This window comes from Quercus suber, unplaced genomic scaffold (assembly GCF_002906115.3).
Source record: "Quercus suber isolate HL8 unplaced genomic scaffold, Cork oak 2.0 scaffold_612, whole genome shotgun sequence".
Taxonomy (NCBI): Eukaryota; Viridiplantae; Streptophyta; class Magnoliopsida; order Fagales; family Fagaceae; genus Quercus; species Quercus suber.
Genome location: NW_027070055.1, coordinates 169,324 through 189,025, shown reverse-complemented (window position 1 = coordinate 189,025; position 19,702 = coordinate 169,324). Strand labels below are relative to the sequence as shown.

The window sequence follows — 19,702 nt, the reverse complement described above, 5'->3', positions numbered from 1 at the left end:
AAATCCAAAAATTCAGATGAAACTAAGGAATTAGAAAATTCAGTGCCTACAAATTATTGAAACAAATTATAAACAAAAAAAAAAATGTAACTGCACATAGAGAAATATAAAAGAAAGATATTCTACCCTCAAAAGAATAACCCATTACTATATTTGTTAAAATCTACAAGAAAATTTTAAATGTTACAAAAAATTAACCAAAAAGTCAACAATTAAAACACAATAGAATTATTTAGATGAAACAATCTACTGGTGGGTTGAACTTAGCGCCAAGTTTACCCTAGGATAAAAGCTTGTTGTTGAGACTTGAGATCGAAATTATATATATAATGCGACTTCTTTTTCTTCCTCACCAATCAAGCTGTCACCATTGAAAGCCATCTATGCTGGTGCCCAGCGGCGTAACTAGGATTTTTTACATGGGGGGGTCAATTTTTGATGACGATGATTATCATTGTTGTATGGATAGTATATATTTTTAGGTTGATATGGACCTTCTTTGAGATGAGCTCGTCAGATTTCATATTATTTTTTTTATAGGAAATTCATATATTTGTTTACGTGATCCTAGATCACGATCTATCTCTTCAGATTGAATTCTTGAATATCTGGAGGGGTGTTCATCAGGCATTGAAGTATCAACATTTATTTCTACAGCCATAGGCGTCCTAAATTTTGAATTGCTAACATTTTTTTTCTTAAAGAATGCATCAATTGTTTTTCATTTGCTCATAATTCTTTTAACTTTAAGAGTATGACTCAAAAATTAACCTAAAAAGAACTTAAAAAATAAAATCTTAATTAGAAATTTTTACTTAATCATATGGATGTCATTCATACTCAAGAAAAAAAACAAAAAAAAAAACAAAATTTTCACTATAATTTAAACAGTCAACCCATCATCATTCCTATTATTAAAATTTTCCTGTATTTTAATTTTTTTTTAATTAAGAATAACCCCTCAAACAAAAGCAAAAATTAAACACACAAGTATACAACGTAAATCAAACAATTTAACAACATCCACTGCCACACGATATCTAACTAATCAAAAATAGGTAACAAAAAAAAAATAACCTTAGAAACTTTGTCTTCACAAAGTGCAAAGGTGGGTGTGGGTCATGTGGATGTGGCAATGCCTAGTAGATCTTCCATTCAAGACTCATCACAAACAACCTCCCCATGCCTTCAATCATATATTTCTCTAAAAATCTATGAAAAATTAAAGAGCATGTGAATATTTAAGTATAGATAGTTGAGGGGAAAAAAAAAAAAAAGAAGATAAAAGAGATGAAGGTGTTACCAGTGGGCAGTGTCGTGTACACAGAAGACTAGAAGAGAATAAAAAAATACAAAGAAATGGTTTCGATTTTGAGATTGAGAATGGGTGATAAAGTGTTATTTTGTTGGGTAGTGCATTTAGGTATTTAAATATAAGTGGGTCATGTTTTGTTTTATTAGAGGATAAAGAGGCCTACATTGAAACTAGAGCATGCTGGGAGTGAATTGAATAGAATTGGGGGGGGGGGGGGGGGGGAGCGCAAATGTACATCATGTTGGAAAAATACATGTTTTGTATCTCATACAATATATATACAGCGAAAAAAATAACGGATCTACTTCATTCGCAATCGATAATATGTACTATGTAAATTTTAAAATTCAAGAATAAGAAAGCGTACCTTGGTGTGGTGAAATTAAAAAACCAAAGACTAGAAGTATCTTTTTGGTCTATTTGGTCTTATCGGTCTTTTTGGTCCACTTCAGTTCATTCAGTCCATTCCAATACTTCAGTCCATTTGGTCCACTTCGGTCCATTCCTTATACTCCGGTCCACTTTAGTCTTATTCAGTCCAATTCGATCCATTTAGTTAACTTCAGTCGACTTTAGTCTCTTTCAATCCATTCAGTCCACTTGGTCCACTTTTGTCTTATTCAATTCAATTCGGTCAATTTAGTCAGCTTAATCTAATTCGGTCAACAACTATCCATTTGGTTCACTTCAGTTCAATTCAGTCTTATTCGATCCATTTTGGACTAATTGGGCCTAAAATTTATTCTTTGTAGGTTTCATTTTTAGTCTTGGGCTGAATTTTTTTTTTTTTTTTTTTTTTGCGCCAAACTCTTTAGTTTAGAACTAAAAATACCCCCCCNAAAAGAAGATAAAAGAGATGAAGGTGTAGTGTTGAAGAAATAAAAGAAAACTGAAAACTCATTGGTCTAAGTTCTAAATCCTAAAATCTAAAATTAAACATGTTGAATGCCTAAATGATTTATTTTAAGAAAGCAAAAGGAAGAAAATAATGGTCAGGTTTTTTGTTTTTGTTTTTTTTTTCCAGATCGTGAGGACTGAGTCTAAGAGGAAGGCTGAGTTGAGGGTTTTGTTTTGTTTGGGGGCTGCTGGTACAGTGGGACCCAAAAAAAAAGGCATTAGAAATTAGAAATATAAATCATAAAAATAATAAGTATTCCAAAGATTACATTCAAATTCAAGTTTTAATGATATAGACATACTTTTATTTGGAAAGAAAAAAAATGCTACAATCCTGAATTTATATAATAATTTAAATTTAATATAACATGTTACATGTGTTCCATGAAATGGGGGTGCAATTTTTTTTTTTTTTTAATATTCTTGATATGTATAAATTAGTCAACTGATTATGGTATATTTAAAAAGCCTTTTTAATAACATCATCCCTATTTATATAAAATAATGTTATAATGATGTTATTTAAATACTTATACTTTGAAAGGAGAAGCTATGAATGTGATCCTTCCACTTGAAAATTCCTTGGCTTACCCCATTGGTGAGCTAAATTGTGTCTTAGAACCTTTTTTGATTGGTTCATAAATCGTACATAATGGTGTTCTTAAGACTAAGTGACGTGATTCCAAAATAATAGGACTATAGGATTCCTAAAACTAATCTTCTAAAAAAAAACACCTAAAATTAAGAGATGTGCTTCCATAATAATGATAGGAATGAGATGTTTTTTCAAACCAAAATCACAGAAGGGCTCCCTTAAAAAATTTCAAAAATATAACCAAAAATTAATTATAAAAATTTACATGGTAATTGATTTTTATGAAGTCAAGTACCATTAAAAAAAAAGCCACCTACTTGGTTTAGTCATTTTAAAAAAAGACAGTCGTTTAGCATGTTATCTCTCTCCTTCTAATACTAGTATTCATTTTCAATACTACTCACTAATCTCTCTCTCTCAACATGGATCCACTCTCGGTAGTCCGCGATCCAAAAAGAGCTGGATCGGATCGTCTGGTACAACTACGAGTTCCAATTCGGGTTACTCTAGTACCAATCAACTACACGTCAACTATAGATCAAGTCAAAAAATCTAAAGATTTGCTAGAAGACATGAACATGAGAAAATATCTTTGATGTATCGTATAACTTTTCTTTACTAGCAGATGAAATTTGCGCCTAAAGCTTGGTGGATTCTTGTAATCAGCAAGGTGCTAGCCATACCATACTTCGTAAAAAGATATAGATGCCCACGAATTAAAAAAGTTGTACATATCCACGCATTATTGGGACACCTATTTATGTATTATTGTACTATGAGACTTGTATTGTACCACAAGTTGAATGAAGCAACAAGCCAACAAGAACTAGTGAGTTATACGAAAACACAATTTTAATTGATTCAACATGATAAAGGCAACTAGGCAAGAGACTGTCAACGGTTGCTCTTTCACTTCACACTCTTCCCCTTTCATAATTACTAGGAAAGCTAGAAAGGCTCTGATGAGTCTTCTTGTACAATAATGCTTAGAGCATCCTCATTAAACCTTTCAAATGCTAAAAATCCTATTTATTAGCATTTTTGAGACAAAAATACCACTCCATTAAACCGGCTAAATCTTAAACTTTTAAGATTCAAGCTACAATGCAATCTCATATTTGAGACCACACTATAGCTACAGTTGTAAAACAAAAATTAATTTTTATTCCTTCAGGCTCTCTCTCTTCTATCTTTCTCTTTCCTCTCTCCACTTTTTTCCAAGGTTTCAGACCCAGACTGTTCATTGAACCGTAAAAGGGAGAGGTTCAAAGTTTTTGAGGTCAAACCGAGGTCGAACCGTAATGACGTCATAATTAATTTAATAACTAATTAAAGCCTAAATATAGATATTAGATTTATAAAACTATCAAAATTGACTAATATGTCTATATATGTGAGGGAAATTTAATGATTTTTAAGCATATATTTAATAATTAAATAAGAAAGTTAATAAAATAAAATAATAACCATGAAAACATTAAAATTTATGATTAATTTTTGAAGTAAAGTTAAATATCTTGAAGGATTTTAATTTTAATTTCTTTTTATTCCTTATAAGAGATGGATAATTTAATTAAGTAGAATAAATTGTGTTAAGTTGTTTTAAAAAATAAAAAATTGCTAAGGGGTTGAATCGCACGGTTCTTGCCACCAGTTTGAGCAGTCCAACCCTGGTTTTCGGGGTTCATGGAATTGCCATATATACCCGGTTCTTTATGCTTAAAAAACTAGTTTTCATCTCGGTTCCCGGTTTTCCCTGTCCGACCTCTCGGTTCGGTCCGGTTTTGAGAACTATGCTTCTTTCTTCTCTCTTCTCTCTCTGTGCTTCGCCGATGAGTGTGCTCTACCGATGATTGTGCTCCGCCAATGGTCATGGGTCATGGTTTGATGTGCTTCGGCGATTTTGTGGGCCTGGGTTCGTGGGTCTACATTCGTAGATCATCGACGTGACTGGGGTTAAGATCAGGATGGTGGGTTTTGGCTGGGGTTGAGATCGAGGTGGTGGGTTTTGGTTGGGGTTGAGAATGAGGTGGGTGGGTGGTGACTGAGGTAGGTTGTTGTGGCTGAGGCGTGGGTCTTGGGTTTGATGGGTTTTGCTTGCAGTGGCCGCCGTGGGTCTTGGGTTTGTGGGTTTTTTTTGCCGCTCTATCCTCAGCCTTCCTCTCTTCCTCTCACGGTGAGCTTCTCTCTCTCAAGTTTAGTTTAATTTTTGTTGTTGTTGTTGTTGTTGTTTTTTTTTTTTTTTTTTTTTTTTTTTTTTTTTTTTTTTTTTTTTTTTTGGCTATGGGGTTGATTTTTGGATGGATGCTGATTGTGGTGGTAGTGGGTTGGCCGATTTGGGTTTGTTGTTGAATGTTGATGGTTATGGTAGTGTGTGGCTCACAATGGCTAGCCGTTGAGAAGAAAGTGGTGGAAAGAGAGAAAGTGGTAAAATAAAAAATAATATTATTTAAATGAAGTTGTAAAAAAAAAAAAAAGTTTGATATTTGGTGGATTGTAAAATGGTATGTTAAAATTGATAAAGTAGGATTTTGAAGTGTTTAATGCTAAAAAAATTTAACATTCTTGATGAGGATGCTCTTACAACCAGGCTTCACACGGTGAGTACAATAATTGGCTTATACTTTAGATAACTGTTCAATAACTTGTCTGACATTTCAAACAACTCGGATGCTATTGGAATGCATTTACTTTCATAAAGACTCGAAGGATGCAGATGCACTCTACATGGATCGTTTGACATAGCATTAAATTTCAAATACCTGAGCACTTATCAATCAGAATTCCAGAGTCAAAAAATCAGCTCTACCTTCATTCTACACTTTTAATGCGGATGTCATTAACATACCGAAAGCTTAATAGCTTCAAAAAATTTGGGTCATCCACATAATGCAAACATGTGAAGTTTTGAACTAGAATTGGGTTGGGTGCGCCAGGCCCGAGCTATAGTGCAACGCATAGGCGACGCTTTAAGAGCCCCAGTAGCAAGCCTACTGTGGTGGGCTATTCCCCTCAAGAAATAAATTTAATATCGTTGGGCCGATGACCACATATCAGATATTAAACTGATACGAACAGTACTACACTTGATCTTAGCCAAAAGGCCGAGAAAGGTATGATGTTCCTGTCACACATGCCATCTTTTATTGCCCAACGTCCTGGTTCTCCTTTTCCGGAGGCAGTGTGGGACAATACTGCGGTAACCTATGTAAACTTCTTTTACATCTAATTTTGTATTTCTGACCGAGATGTCAAATACAAAGCTCAAAGTTAAACCAGTTTTGTATTAACAGATTCGATTCTTGTGATTGAGCTGATTAGGCTATTGAGTCTAAAACAGATCGAAACTTTGTGTATAATAAATCATTTTCGAGATTATCAAAATGATGCACCGTAAGACTCCCCAGAGAAAAAAAAATAGAGGATTTTTATGCAGCATTAGTGGCAGGAAGATCATGTAGCCTGTTACCATTGCAAGGATGATGGATGCTAATGACAAATTCAATGTGTTACAATTCCCCAAGATGATTGTGGCAACTGCAGATTCACAACTAGAAACATCAAACATGTTTAGAGTTTATACACACACAGGAACATTCTTCTTTAATCAAACAATGATATCTTTAAATAATGCCAATGTTTTCTTTTAAAATTTTTAAAGTAAAAAAACATTTAAACTATATCATTTATTAACTAAATTTTTTTCGAAGTGACATGATTGATTAGCTTCACATCAATAATAGTACAAAAGTTTACTACATATAAGTCTTACAAATCTATATCTATATAATATTTAAAGTTTAAGTGTAACATTTATTATTGCTATGTTATTTTTAGCTACGTTAGCATAGAACTTTGTCCATTCGGTCAATGGGTCTACTTTAGTCCTTCGGTCCATTTAGTTCATTCAGTTTATTTGATCTACTTCGGTCCAATTCAATCTATTTCGGTCTTATTTTGTCCATTTTGGTATTATTCGGTCCATTCAATCCAATTAGGTCTAATCAGTCTATTAGTCTTATTGGTTATTTGGTCCAGTTCGGTCTTATTCAGTCCAATTCAGTCCATTCAGTTTACTTAGTCTATTTTATCTCTTTCGGTCCACTCAGTCCACTTGGTCCACTTTAGTCTTATTCGGTCCACTTTGATCCATTTAGTCTATTTGCTGCAATTCGGTCAACAACTATCCATTTAGTTCACTTCGGTCCAATTCAGTCTTATTTGATCCATTTTGGACTAATTGGGCCTAAAATTTATTCTTTTGTAGGTTGCATTTTTAATTTTGGGCTGATTTTTTTTTTTTTTTTTTTTGGGGCCAAACTCTTTAGTTTTGACTAAAAATTACCAAAAAAAAAAAAAAGCATGAGAAATTAGAAATATTAACCATAAAAATAATAAATATTCCAAATATTACCTTCAAATTCAAGTTTCAATGATATAGACATATACTTATATTTGAAATGAAAAAAAATACAACCATTCTAAATTTATATAATAAATTTAATATAACATGTTACATGTGTTCCATGGAATGGGATGCACAATTTTTTTTTTAATATTCTTGATATGTTTAAATTAGTCAATTAGTTACAGTATATTTGAAAGCCTTTTTAATAACATCATCTTTATTTATATAAAATAATATTATAATTAAGTAATTTAAATACTCATACTTTGAAAGGAGAAGCTATGAATGTGATCCTTCCACTTGAAAATTCCTTGGCTTACCCATTGGTGAGCTAAATTGTGTCTTAAACCTTTTTGATTGGGTCCATAAATCGTACATATTGAAATTTTGTCAAAATTGAACTTTATGTTAGGATTAGTGATTTAGTGCCCTTAAATCCTATTGTATGATGCTATGTATTATATTAAGTGTGACATCATGTATGACATTATGTATGACTTAATATTATGATTATAAATTTATTTTATTATTATCTGAAATAATGGTAACATGAATATTTGGACATTATCATATAGTCCATGAGATGCATATTATGTGATTTATGTGATTTAGTCACAGAAAATATAAGTCACAAGTTTTTTGTAAACTCATAATTTTAATTTGTAGTCAGTGATAAAATTGAGCATTTCATCTGCGAAGACTATAACATATCAACTAAGATGATTTGTCTTGATCATGGAAGTGGAGACTTCTAGTTGATGTGCTAATATGTTTTAAGAGTTAAGACATATTGAATAGGACCGTTGTGAGATTTATTATTCTCCTAAAGACTGTCAAATGAATAATAAATCTCACGACTTATATTTGCATGAACTCTTAATCCTGAGAGAATAGTGGACCTGATCATAAGGTGTAGGTTGCTTTGATATATCAGGAGTGAGATATAAAGTAACGGTCGAAATCTCAATATGTTGAGAAGTCACATTTAGTGTTGATAGAACACATATTTTTAAGATGGAATTCATAATCTCTTAACGGAGATACAAAATATTCCCTTAAGATAAGTTTAATGAGTTTGTTATTCAGAGAGTTAGGCTTAATCACTTTAGTAAAAAATCACTAAAGTATATATTTATGGAATTGGATTTCATAAATATATGATGAATAACTTAAAATGATTAAACCGGGTACTCAAGGATTAAGATGTAGTAATCTACAAAGTGGCAGTTTACATTTATGACTTTGTATTACTACGAATATTTTATGAAGGGGTTGCATGTATAATACAGTCTTGGGATATAATTTATTTAATAAGGCCTAGAGTTCAACTATATTTATATAGTGGAATTAAAATATAGTTAATGGTAACTTTGGACTTGTCAAGAGTTGACAGAAAAGCCCAAGGCCCATTAGAACTAGTGTCTTATTGGTCCCTTTTGGTCCCACTCCAAGCCACACAATAAAGCCCAATTGGAAATGCCCAAAAGGCCGACCCAATTAGATAATCAGTTAAATAAGAGAAACATACAGAATTTTTGAAGTAAGAACATGAAATAGTGTATGTGAGTGTTGGACACTCTAGAATTCTCTCTTGAACAAATTCATAGAAACTGATTGAGAGACCACACTTCTTGAGCGTTAGTGGAATTGGAGTAAAGATTAAAAGTATTCTCAAGTGCTTACAATCTTTTTTTTGAAATTCACCACACCAAGATACACTCTCTTGTTCTCAAATTCTGAAATTTACTTAGCGCATGTTATCAATTTCGAACGATGTAGATCCGTTACTTTTCCGCTACACACATGCATTTTTTCCATCAGAAATTCAGTAGTATCTTTTGCTACTGACCTTTTCCATGTGTTGTCTTTGCAAAACATATTCCAACTATTGATCTCACTATGGACAAAAACTGTACCACCATTGGATCTCTAGGGTCTATGATCTCATGAGAAATGAAAATGAGTCGATTCTAGCTAAGCATTAAGATTTTAGAATTTGTTCATTTATTTTTATTCGAATAAGAGCTAGACTCAATATCATCACCAAATTAGATTATATGTTAAACCATGATTCAATTTTTTTTTATTAACAAGTTTGATTTAATTAATTAAATAACATGGTTTTTATTAATAAATTATAAAAATAAGATTCACCAAACTTGTATTGTTAATAATTTTAACACGAAATTGATTGTTTCTATTATCAATAAATTACAAATAATAATTTCATATCTTATGAACTTATTAATTACAAACTTTCACAATCCAATCTCAAATCTTATAAGTATGTTTTAATTTATACATACATACATACATACATACATGCAACAACAACAACAACAAAAACAAGGCTTAGTCCCAAATTTTTGGAGTTGACTGTCAATCCTTGACAAATTAGTTACAGTTGATCACATTTATTCTTTTGTGCAATTTTATTATATCAAAAGTCATACTCTCTATTACTTTCCTAATTGACATGCCATTTTTTACTATTCTACTGATGTTAACTTTTATCTTCCTCTACATTTTTTTTTTTTAATTCTCTCAACATGAATAAACTCACTCTTTCTCATCAATGTATTAATCACTCTCCTCTAAACATGACCAAACCATCACGAGCAACTCTCCCTCTATTTGAATCCTACTTAATTGAAAGCCTTTAGATTCTAGAGCATTTCACCAAATTTTTAATAGTAAATTAACTTCATATCTAGTTTCATCCAAAAAAAATTGTATCATGTACAAAAAGAATACAATTAAGGATTTCCTTTTGAATAGAATTAGTGGTCTCATCCATCACTAGTGTAAAGAAATATGGACTTAATTCTAATCCTTGATACAAACCTATAATGATAGTGAAAGCTCAAATAGAGTGAAACACTATCGCTTATTTAGAGCCCTAATTTTAAACAAACGGCTAGATTGCTTTTACCCTACTTAACTAAGTGCGGAATAAGAGTAAGTGTAACGCAAGGAACTACTCTATAACATATGCAAATACAATAAACAATAAATGTAAAGCATAAAGAGTAAGGAAAGAGAGATGCAAACACAAAATAACACCGAGATGTGTTATTGAAGAGGAAACCAAAACACTCGGCGAAAAACCTATCAACGGTCCTCCAAGCCAAATCGATCCACTAGTGAATAAAGTTGGAGTACAAGGATTTCAAAAAAACCCTCCAAGCCTAATCTATTCAAAGTACTTGGACCCTCCAAGTTCCAGCTACCAATGGACTTCATCGAGCCATATCTTCACTAGTTATTTGGATCTCGCAATTAGCTCCAAATTGCATCTGCCAATCAATGGCTTCTTCCAATGCTTCCCACACGTACCAAAACTTCTCTCAACACTTAGATTAGGTGAGGTAAGTGTTTAGGCTAAGAACCTCTCAAGGATATGTAATTGTAAAGGTAGGAGTAGAGGAAAACTAAGAGAAATTGTGTAGATGATTGTGGGTTTACAATCTCTAACTCTCAAGTGTATTGCTAGGGTTTTCTCTTTGATAGTCTCCTTACAATTTCGTGGATAAAGTGGGCTTATATAGTATGTGTAAAGAAATGAGGAAAGCACTCTTTAAAATCCTCCAAGCAAAGAGTTTTGCAAGTCACTCACGAGTTGGCCAAGTCGCGAAGTGACTCGCGAAATACTGGCAAAAGACAATTCAAAACTTAATATACTTTATTGGAACTCATTTCGTTTCCAAAACTCACAACATAACCTCTCTAGGGACCCTATCATATACTTTCCTTAGATCAATAACACCATTTGGAGAACTTTATAGGCCTATCTATATTTTTTCATTTAACAATAAGAAAATAGCTTCCGTGGTAGATCATGGTATAAAAAAAAAAAAAAAAAGTGGTTCTTATATGTTGTTGTTTCATGTTTTAAACTTTGTTTAATCACTCTTTTCCAAAGTTTCCTAGTATGACTAACAAGTTTAATTCCATGATAATTTGTACAGTTTTGAATATCCCCCTTGTTCTTATACATAGGTATTAAAGTACTTCTCAAACATGAAATTTGTACAATTTCAACTGCTACCCAAACCTAATATCAAACCTAGTCAACAAGATGGAAGCATGGAAAATCCATTAATGGAAATAAAAAATAAAGCCAAAATCAAACCTGGTCGGTAGCACGAAAAATTCATCAGTGGAAACCCTGATTTTCAAACCTATCAACATAAACCCAGTCAACACCACAACATCCTACTAGTCTTCGAGACCCAAACCCTAACCAATGTGAGAGAAACGTTGTTGAGATCAAACCCAAACCCAACAGGTAGAAAGTGCCTAGAATTGGTACCATTGATTTCGTCCTCCTTCAACAACAACACGAGAGAGAGAGAGAGAGAGAGAGAGAGAGAGAGAGAGAGAGAGAGATGGAAAAGAATATAAGCTTTTAATTTTTAGACTTTGCTACAATGTCATATATAAATTTGAACAATAATAAAGCACCGGATGTAGGTGTGTTTTTGGTGATTTTTTACAACAATATCATCTTAAATACATTTATATGGATTTTACACCAATGGGAATGATCCTATACAAAGAGTTTCTTTAACGCATATATTTATTGTTTTAATAGATAAATGTTTAGGATTTGCATGGATGGCAGAATTATAAATAAATAAATAAAAGATAGAAAAATTGAAGGACGAAAAAGATTTCAATTTTTTAGTATGATGGTCACTCCACAAGAACTATAAGTACAAGTTTCCGTGAAGTTGGGGAGGACAAAGGCCAAAGTTAAAGTCTACATAAGGAAGCTTTACACACATGTACACGTAAATTTGTTTAAAGTAAGATTTCTATCTTTTTTTTTTTCTTTTCTTTTTTTTTCTTTTTTTTTTTTTTAACTTTATTAAGAAGAAGATAAAAACAGTACATCTTGAGCCAAAGTGGACTTAACAAAAGCTGGATTTTCCTTTATCCAAGTTACATAGTTGTCAATATTCTTGGCATGCTAAGCCAAGATGTGAGCTGGTCGGTTCCCTATTTGCTTAACATGGGAGAACTGGTAAGACCTGAATGCCTGTACCTTCTGACCAATGCCTGTAATGATGTTATAGATGAATGCTTAAGGACAACTAACACCGAGCACAGCATCTACAATCATTTTTGAATCACATTCAAAATGAGCATCCCTTATACCAACATCCTAAGCGAAGTCCACAACCTCCTCCAAAGCATTGGCTTCAGCCTCTAAAGGACCCAAAGGGCAGACCACCTTCTTGCTCAAGGCCGCTGCTACCAAGCCACCATGATCTCTGATGATGACTCCCACATTCGAGGCCTGTTGGGACTCAAATACTGCACCATCGACGTTGACCTTGTACCATGGCGGAGAAGGATTGGCCCACTGTCCCCTATCATGCATCACCGGCTTTGAAGGTTGGAAGTTGGCTAGCTGAAACTCATCAAGCAACAGTCGTGCCTTCTGCAGAATCGTTGCTGCCGTTTGTCTCACTTTTCCTTGCCGTACCACATTCCTATTAAACCACATACTCCAGGCAACTGTTATTACAAGTTCCAACAAATCATTACCTACCTGCTGAAAGAATTGTAGGTGCCACAAGAGATCAATGAAGTCTCGAAAGTGTACCCCACGGTTATCAAACGATTGATGCTAATGATCTTGATGACAAAATTGTAAGATACTTTACTCATATTGGGGAGTATGAAGAAGAGATACTTGGCAACTTTGTTTTGATATATTCAATAATTATAATAATTTCAAGGAGTAAAATTTAAATTTTGAAATTTCAAGGGATATGAATTCAAAGCCCCCAAAACTTTAAGGGTGTAATTTGCATTTTAGCCTCTCTCTCTCTCTCTCTCTCTCTCTCTCTCTCTCTCTCTCTCTCTATATATATATATATATATATGTATGTATTGATAAGAATCCAACCAAAATCACCATTAAGTGAATGAAAAATGCTAAAACTACTACCCAACCAAAAAAATAAAAACTTTCAATTAATTGATGTGCCAAGAATATGATCAGTGTTACTCAAGCAATATAATAAATTAATGTTTGAATTAATGTTTTTTGATGAGTGACACATCAATACATAAGGGCTATGTAGTAGAATGTTTAATATCCCTAGCATCACTCCAGTGAATTAGTCATATTAACAAGTAAAAATAATGGATTTTAAACTTTAAAAAATTATAATATATATATATATATATAGAACATTAACTAAATTATTAACAAAATTGTTGGTTAATAAAATAAGTGGCATTATAAATATAATAAAAAGGCCCATAAATAAGGTCTCACAAATCATAAAGAAATTTATGCATCTCATGCAACATATTAATATATGGGTAGACAACTATATTGCTTGCACTACTTGTTGCCATTACTGAAGTTAATTCCTTCTCAAAAAAAAAATAAAAAATAAAAATAAAAATTTCTTCATCGCCCATTTTGCTGATCCCACCTTCAACCACGTTTCACATCAAGTATAACATAGAATAGATGGAAGGTACAATTAGTAGCAATATTGTAACGTATGTCATTCTCAAAAAAAAAAATATTGTAACTTATAGGCTGTCACGATTGAAATATATTGTAATGAGTTACCAAAATATATATATATATATATATTGTAATGAAGGATGAACAGGTACAAAATCACCCAATGATACGTATCATTTTAAATATTGGTCAATATCATTCGGACTGTATTATGCTTGGTGCATACTAAAAGATTCGACCAATACTAGATTGGAGTTTGTCTTAGCTCCAGTAGTTTTTTAACTGGAATCTCATTTTGTTTTAATAATAAACTGTTATATCACCTATCAACTAAATAAAATATAGAGATTAAAACTCACTATCATTTGTCATTATATTTTTTTTTTTTTTTTTGAGTAAATTTGTCATTGTATATTTAAAATAAAAGGAAACCTTTTGTAGGGACTTAATTTGGATTGGACCGAGAGTATGAATGGGTTTTTAGCCCAATAAGCTCAAACAATAAATTTTTAGAGAGTGGATCAAAGGTTTAGGCGCTGGCCGGCGTTCTATGAGCATGAACTCTCTTCTTTTATTAGAAAATACTTAGAACTATTTACAACTGGGGGATGCTCCTTGGCCCATGGCCGAGGAGCCCTTTTTCTTTTTTTTTCTTTTCCTCCTCCTTTTTACTTTAATCATTCCTCTTTATATAGTCTTCATTGTCCTATCTCGTTCTTCCATCTGTTGACCATCCATTCGCCTTTCTTCTGACCGTCCGTCATATCAGAGGCCGTATCAACACTCAAGTGGTTCACACTAATCAACGTCGCCCTGCTAAGGGGTTGCATCCCCATTAATGTGGCCAGAGGGGTTAGGTGAATGCATTAAGTGTGGAGGTGACAGCTTGCTCTGGGCTTGTCCCTTCCCAAAATTATCCTTAGTATGCTGATGACGAAGAGATCCTCGGCGTGGATCCAGAAAAGAGTCTCCCTAATTTAGCCTTGGATGGTCATCCTTCCTCGGCACGGGCCTTGGGCCTACTACACGATGGGCTGAGGCTATCAGGTCCATGGGCCCCACAATAGCCCCTCAAAACCCTGCTTCACGTTCCCCCGGACGGGGAGGAGGGTTTTGATATCTACAGGCCCTCCAGACGAACCGCCCCACTTCGGTCCGCGCTAATGTTGGCGACTTTTCGACTGCCCGATGTACGTTTTGACGTTTCAAGACTCAGTGTGTGCCCACATTAAATTTTGGCGGCACCACGTTTCTCACTTTCAACGGTGTGATGGTAATTGTTCGGTGGGGATCTCCTGCTTTTATGGGTAGGCGGTTACATTTGGGGAGCCTAAGGGGGAGTATAAGTGCTTGTTTGAACCGCCTGGTTTCCTCATTTTCGCGCTTACGACCATTGATGCGTATAGTTTGAATCTGATTCAACTTGCACACTGCCTAAAGAGGATCGTCATATTTCTGTAAGTCTTCTTCTCCGGTGACCCCAAATTTTCCTTGATTCTACTCCTTCTTTTCTTCTTCTAGAACCTTTAGTCGTTCTTGGGGGATGGGTAAGTTTAAGAAGTTGGTTGAGTCCAACGAGATGATGAACAAATTCATTGTTGACTATGGGATACCCAACACTGTGAGTTTAAGGTACTATGAAGAAGGGGAGTGGTACATTAAGAGGAGAGAGGGTGAAGTCGTGATCCCGATAGTTGCTTTCGTAGAGGGAGGGATGAGAATCCCTATGAGGCCAGTGACTCTCGGTTACCTTAGGCATTTCTGTCTGGCTCCTATCCAGTGCGCCGTGAATGTATTTAGGATATTATGGTGTGTAGATACCTTGAATGAGAAAATGGGGCTGAGACTGACTCACCACGATGTGAACTGGTGCTACAACCTTCATCACCTGAGGGGTAAGACGTACTATATGAAGACGAGGGACGATAGGGTCCGACTCATCCAGTGTCTTCCTGATTCTAATAAGGGGTTGACTCGAGATTTCCTCATAGTGTCGGAGGAGTGACACAACGGTTTTCACTGCCCAACAGTTGAGGGGGAGCCAGGTAGGGTATCCGAAGTAAGAGACAATCTAGGTTTCAGTATTTTTTTTTTTTTTTTATAGCTGTATATCCGCTTTGATTGATTAACCACAGGAGTTTCGCTTTTCTTTTCGCAGATCCGCATGCCTTCGCACGTCATTTCCACCTGGTCAACAAAGTGGATTTGGAAACCGTTCTTAGGTCAGAACTTTTTCTGAACGAAACTGATAACCAGGTTAGAGCTGCTCACAAAATCCTCGGATGCGACCCAGCTCAAAAATCATTCCTAGTCTCGAGATACGTAATTAGAGTTTGTGATCCTCGGCTTACGCAGATTACCGTGGTGGAGGACGGTTTTGCATTTTTCGAGGGATCTCACATACCTGAAGGTATCCCGCTGGCAGGTCCCTCATCATCCCACCAAGTAACGGTGGCCGAGGAAGGACAATCCAAGAAGGCAGGGGAGGTGGTTGAACTGAGCTCTTCTGAGGACGAATATAGTGTGTTCAACCTAGCTGATCAGTCCGAGGATCCCCCTGGTGATCTAGGAGACCCTCATCTGTCCAAAGCCGACCTCCAGTCCCTAAAAGTTGGTACTCAGGCGGAGATGGGTTTAAAAAGACAGCCCCAAACCAATCTTCTTGACCTGCTTAAAGGCGGCTCCAAGAAGGGTGCACCGGAAGAGTCGCAGCCCATACCCTTAACACATCCGCCCCAGATTTCAACTGTGCAAACCAGGTCATCCTCTGTCCCTACAGTATCAGACCCTCAGACCGAGTCTCATGACCCAAAAAGGAAGAGACTTTCCAAGGATAAGGAGCCAATGGATAGGAGTAAATCCCATTCCTCGCCCGAGGAGGGTGGATTTAGCAGGCCTCCGAAGCAACTGAAGCTCGGTGGTCAACGGAAGGGTAGGAAGATCATCCAGCAGTCCGAGGCCCAAGCCTGGCTGCCTGCTGCCATGCTCCATGATCAGCCCCTGATGGATGACGCATCGATACAGGAATCTCAAGGAGTTGAGGGGGCTCTCGTAGTCGATGCCCTGGAGAAGTCTCTTCTCCTTCCCACTGACATGGCCGAGCTAAGAAATATGAGTGGGACAGAGGTTGTCCTTAACCTTAAGAAATATCTAGGCATGGTGGGTCCTTTGGTAACTATTTACTTTATTTGAACTTTGTTGCTTCGTACCTTCCCTTCTCTTTACGGAGTTACTTGTTTTTATTGGCAGGCTATCCAGGCTCTTTTCAGGTTAGACGAGGAGGTTGATGGCCAAAGCAGCGCCTTCGCGCAAGAGCGTGACAAGTTCTTGAAAGCTGCCAGTACTCTCAAGAAAGCTGAGGCCGACCTAAAAAAGGCGACCGAAAATCTGGAGGAGATGACGAAGGCTAGGGACACTGCTGCCTCCGACTTAGCCGCAGCTAGGAAGTAAGCTGAGGATCAAACCAATCGCTTGCAAGACGTTGAGGGTCAACTACAGACTGCCAAAGGGGACATTGCCTACCTGAAGAAAAAGTTGGCCGAGGCAATCCATGAGAAAGGTATTGTCGAGTATGCCCGGGACGAGGCTGTGAAAGCCAAAGATGAGGCGGTATGTGCAAAAATAGATGCTGAGCGCTCTGTAGAACAGGCAGAGGAGGAGGCTTTTGCAGATGGGGTGGCTAAGACTGAAGCCACCCTTCGGGCTCAAGTTCCTACAGTGTGCAGGCATTATTGTTCTGCGACCTGGCATGAAGCTCTCAACCAAGTAGGGGTTGATACCTCATCTGACCTTAGGATGGAGGACAGGGTATATTACCCTATTGCAATTCGCGAGACTGCCCCTGCTGCTCCCTAGGAGGGGTCCGCATTACCAGCGAGTAAGAGCCACAATAAAACCGCCAAGGCTATGTCTTCAGCTGACCAACCCCCCGAGGAGGTTGAACCCCAGAGAACGTTGGGGGGAGTTAGAACCGAGGGTCAGGAAATGCTACAAGACGTGGCGAGGCCTCCTGCGGACCCTCCGAGACAAAGCCCTTAGACCTAGGCCAAAGCCTTTTGATCTGCTTATCGAATTAATTTGCCTACTAAGTTGGGGAGACTGGTGTATGACATAGGATAATTCTGTTTTTTTTTTTTTTTTTTTTTTCATTTTGTTTCTTGCCTCGGTGGCGTTGTAAGGAGACTGTATATTTTCTGTTTGAACTAAATACTCAATACTTTGCTTCCAACTATGGATATTTTCTTTTACTTGCTTTACTCTAATATTATACTCAATACTTGTATTCTATTCCGGAGTTAGTCTCCTGAGATCACCTGTTATCCTTCAAATATAAATCTAAGGATCGTATTATAGCTTGACTCTAGGTAACACTCTCGTTTTTCTACAGATAGTTATTTTCTCCATAGGTTCAAGTCCTTGGACCATGCAATACCTTGGTTCTGTCCAGCACTTCTATTTTTCTGTAAGTATATAGTTTCCCCATAGGTTTGAGTCCGAGGACCATGCAATACCTTGGTTCTGTCTAGTACCCAGGTATAATGGTGTGAATAGTTTTACCATAGGCTTGGGTCCGAGGACCATGCAATACCTTGGTTCTGTCTACCACTTCTATTTTTCTGTAAGTATCTAGTTTCCCCATAGGTTTGAGTCCGAGGACCATGCAATACCTTGGTTCTGTCTAGTACCCAGGTATAATGGTGTGAATAGTTTTACCATAGGCTTGGGTCCGAGGACCATGCAATACCTTGGTTCTGTCTACCACTTCTATTTTTCTGTAAGTATCTAGTTTCCCCATAGGTTTGAGTCCGAGGACCATGCAATACCTTGGTTCTGTCTAGTACCCAGGTATAATGGTGTGAATAGTTTTACCATAGGCTTGGGTCCGAGGACCATGCAATACCTTGGTTCTGTCTACCACTTCTATTTTTCTGTAAGTATCTAGTTTCCCCATAGGTTTGAGTCCGAGGACCATGCAATACCTTGGTTCTGTCTAGTACCCAGGTATAATGGTGTGAATAGTTTTACCATAGGCTTGGGTCCGAGGACCATGCAATACCTTGGTTCTGTCTACCACTTCTATTTTTCTGTAAGTATCTAGTTTCCCCATAGGTTTGAGTCCGAGGACCATGCAATACCTTGGTTCTGTCTAGTACCCAGGTATAATGGTGTGAATAGTTTTACCATAGGCTTGGGTCCGAGGACCATGCAATACCTTGGTTCTGTCTACCACTTCTATTTTTCTGTAAGTATCTAGTTTCCCCATAGGTTTGAGTCCGAGGACCATGCAATACCTTGGTTCTGTCTAGTACCCAGGTATAATGGTGTGAATAGTTTTACCATAGGCTTGGGTCCGAGGACCATGCAATACCTTGGTTCTGTCTACCACTTCTATTTTTCTGTAAGTATCTAGTTTCCCCATAGGTTTGAGTCCGAGGACCATGCAATACCTTGGTTCTGTCTAGTACCCAGGTATAATGGTGTGAATAGTTTTACCATAGGCTTGGGTCCGAGGACCATGCAATACCTTGGTTCTGTCTACCACTTCTATTTTTCTGTAAGTATCTAGTTTCCCCATAGGTTTGAGTCCGAGGACCATGCAATACCTTGGTTCTGTCTAGTACCCAGGTATAATGGTGTGAATAGTTTTACCATAGGCTTGGGTCCGAGGACCATGCAATACCTTGGTTCTGTCTACCACTTCTATTTTTCTGTAAGTATCTAGTTTCCCCATAGGTTTGAGTCCGAGGACCATGCAATACCTTGGTTCTGTCTAGTACCCAGGTATAATGGTGTGAATAGTTTTACCATAGGCTTGGGTCCGAGGACCATGCAATACCTTGGTTCTGTCTACCACTTCTATTTTTCTGTAAGTATCTAGTTTCCCCATAGGTTTGAGTCCGAGGACCATGCAATACCTTGGTTCTGTCTAGTACCCAGGTATAATGGTGTGAATAGTTTTACCATAGGCTTGGGTCCGAGGACCATGCAATACCT

General features: G+C 36.4%; 1 non-coding gene across 1 annotated transcript; it reads right to left on the bottom strand.

Annotated features, from left to right (window-relative positions):
* Positions 1 to 5,729: 5,729 nt before the first annotated feature.
* LOC111987494 (U2 spliceosomal RNA) lies at positions 5,730 to 5,924 on the bottom strand. The gene has a single exon (XR_002880300.2). It is a non-coding gene; the product is annotated as a U2 spliceosomal RNA (small nuclear RNA).
* Between the last annotated feature and the right edge of the window lie 13,778 nt (positions 5,925 to 19,702).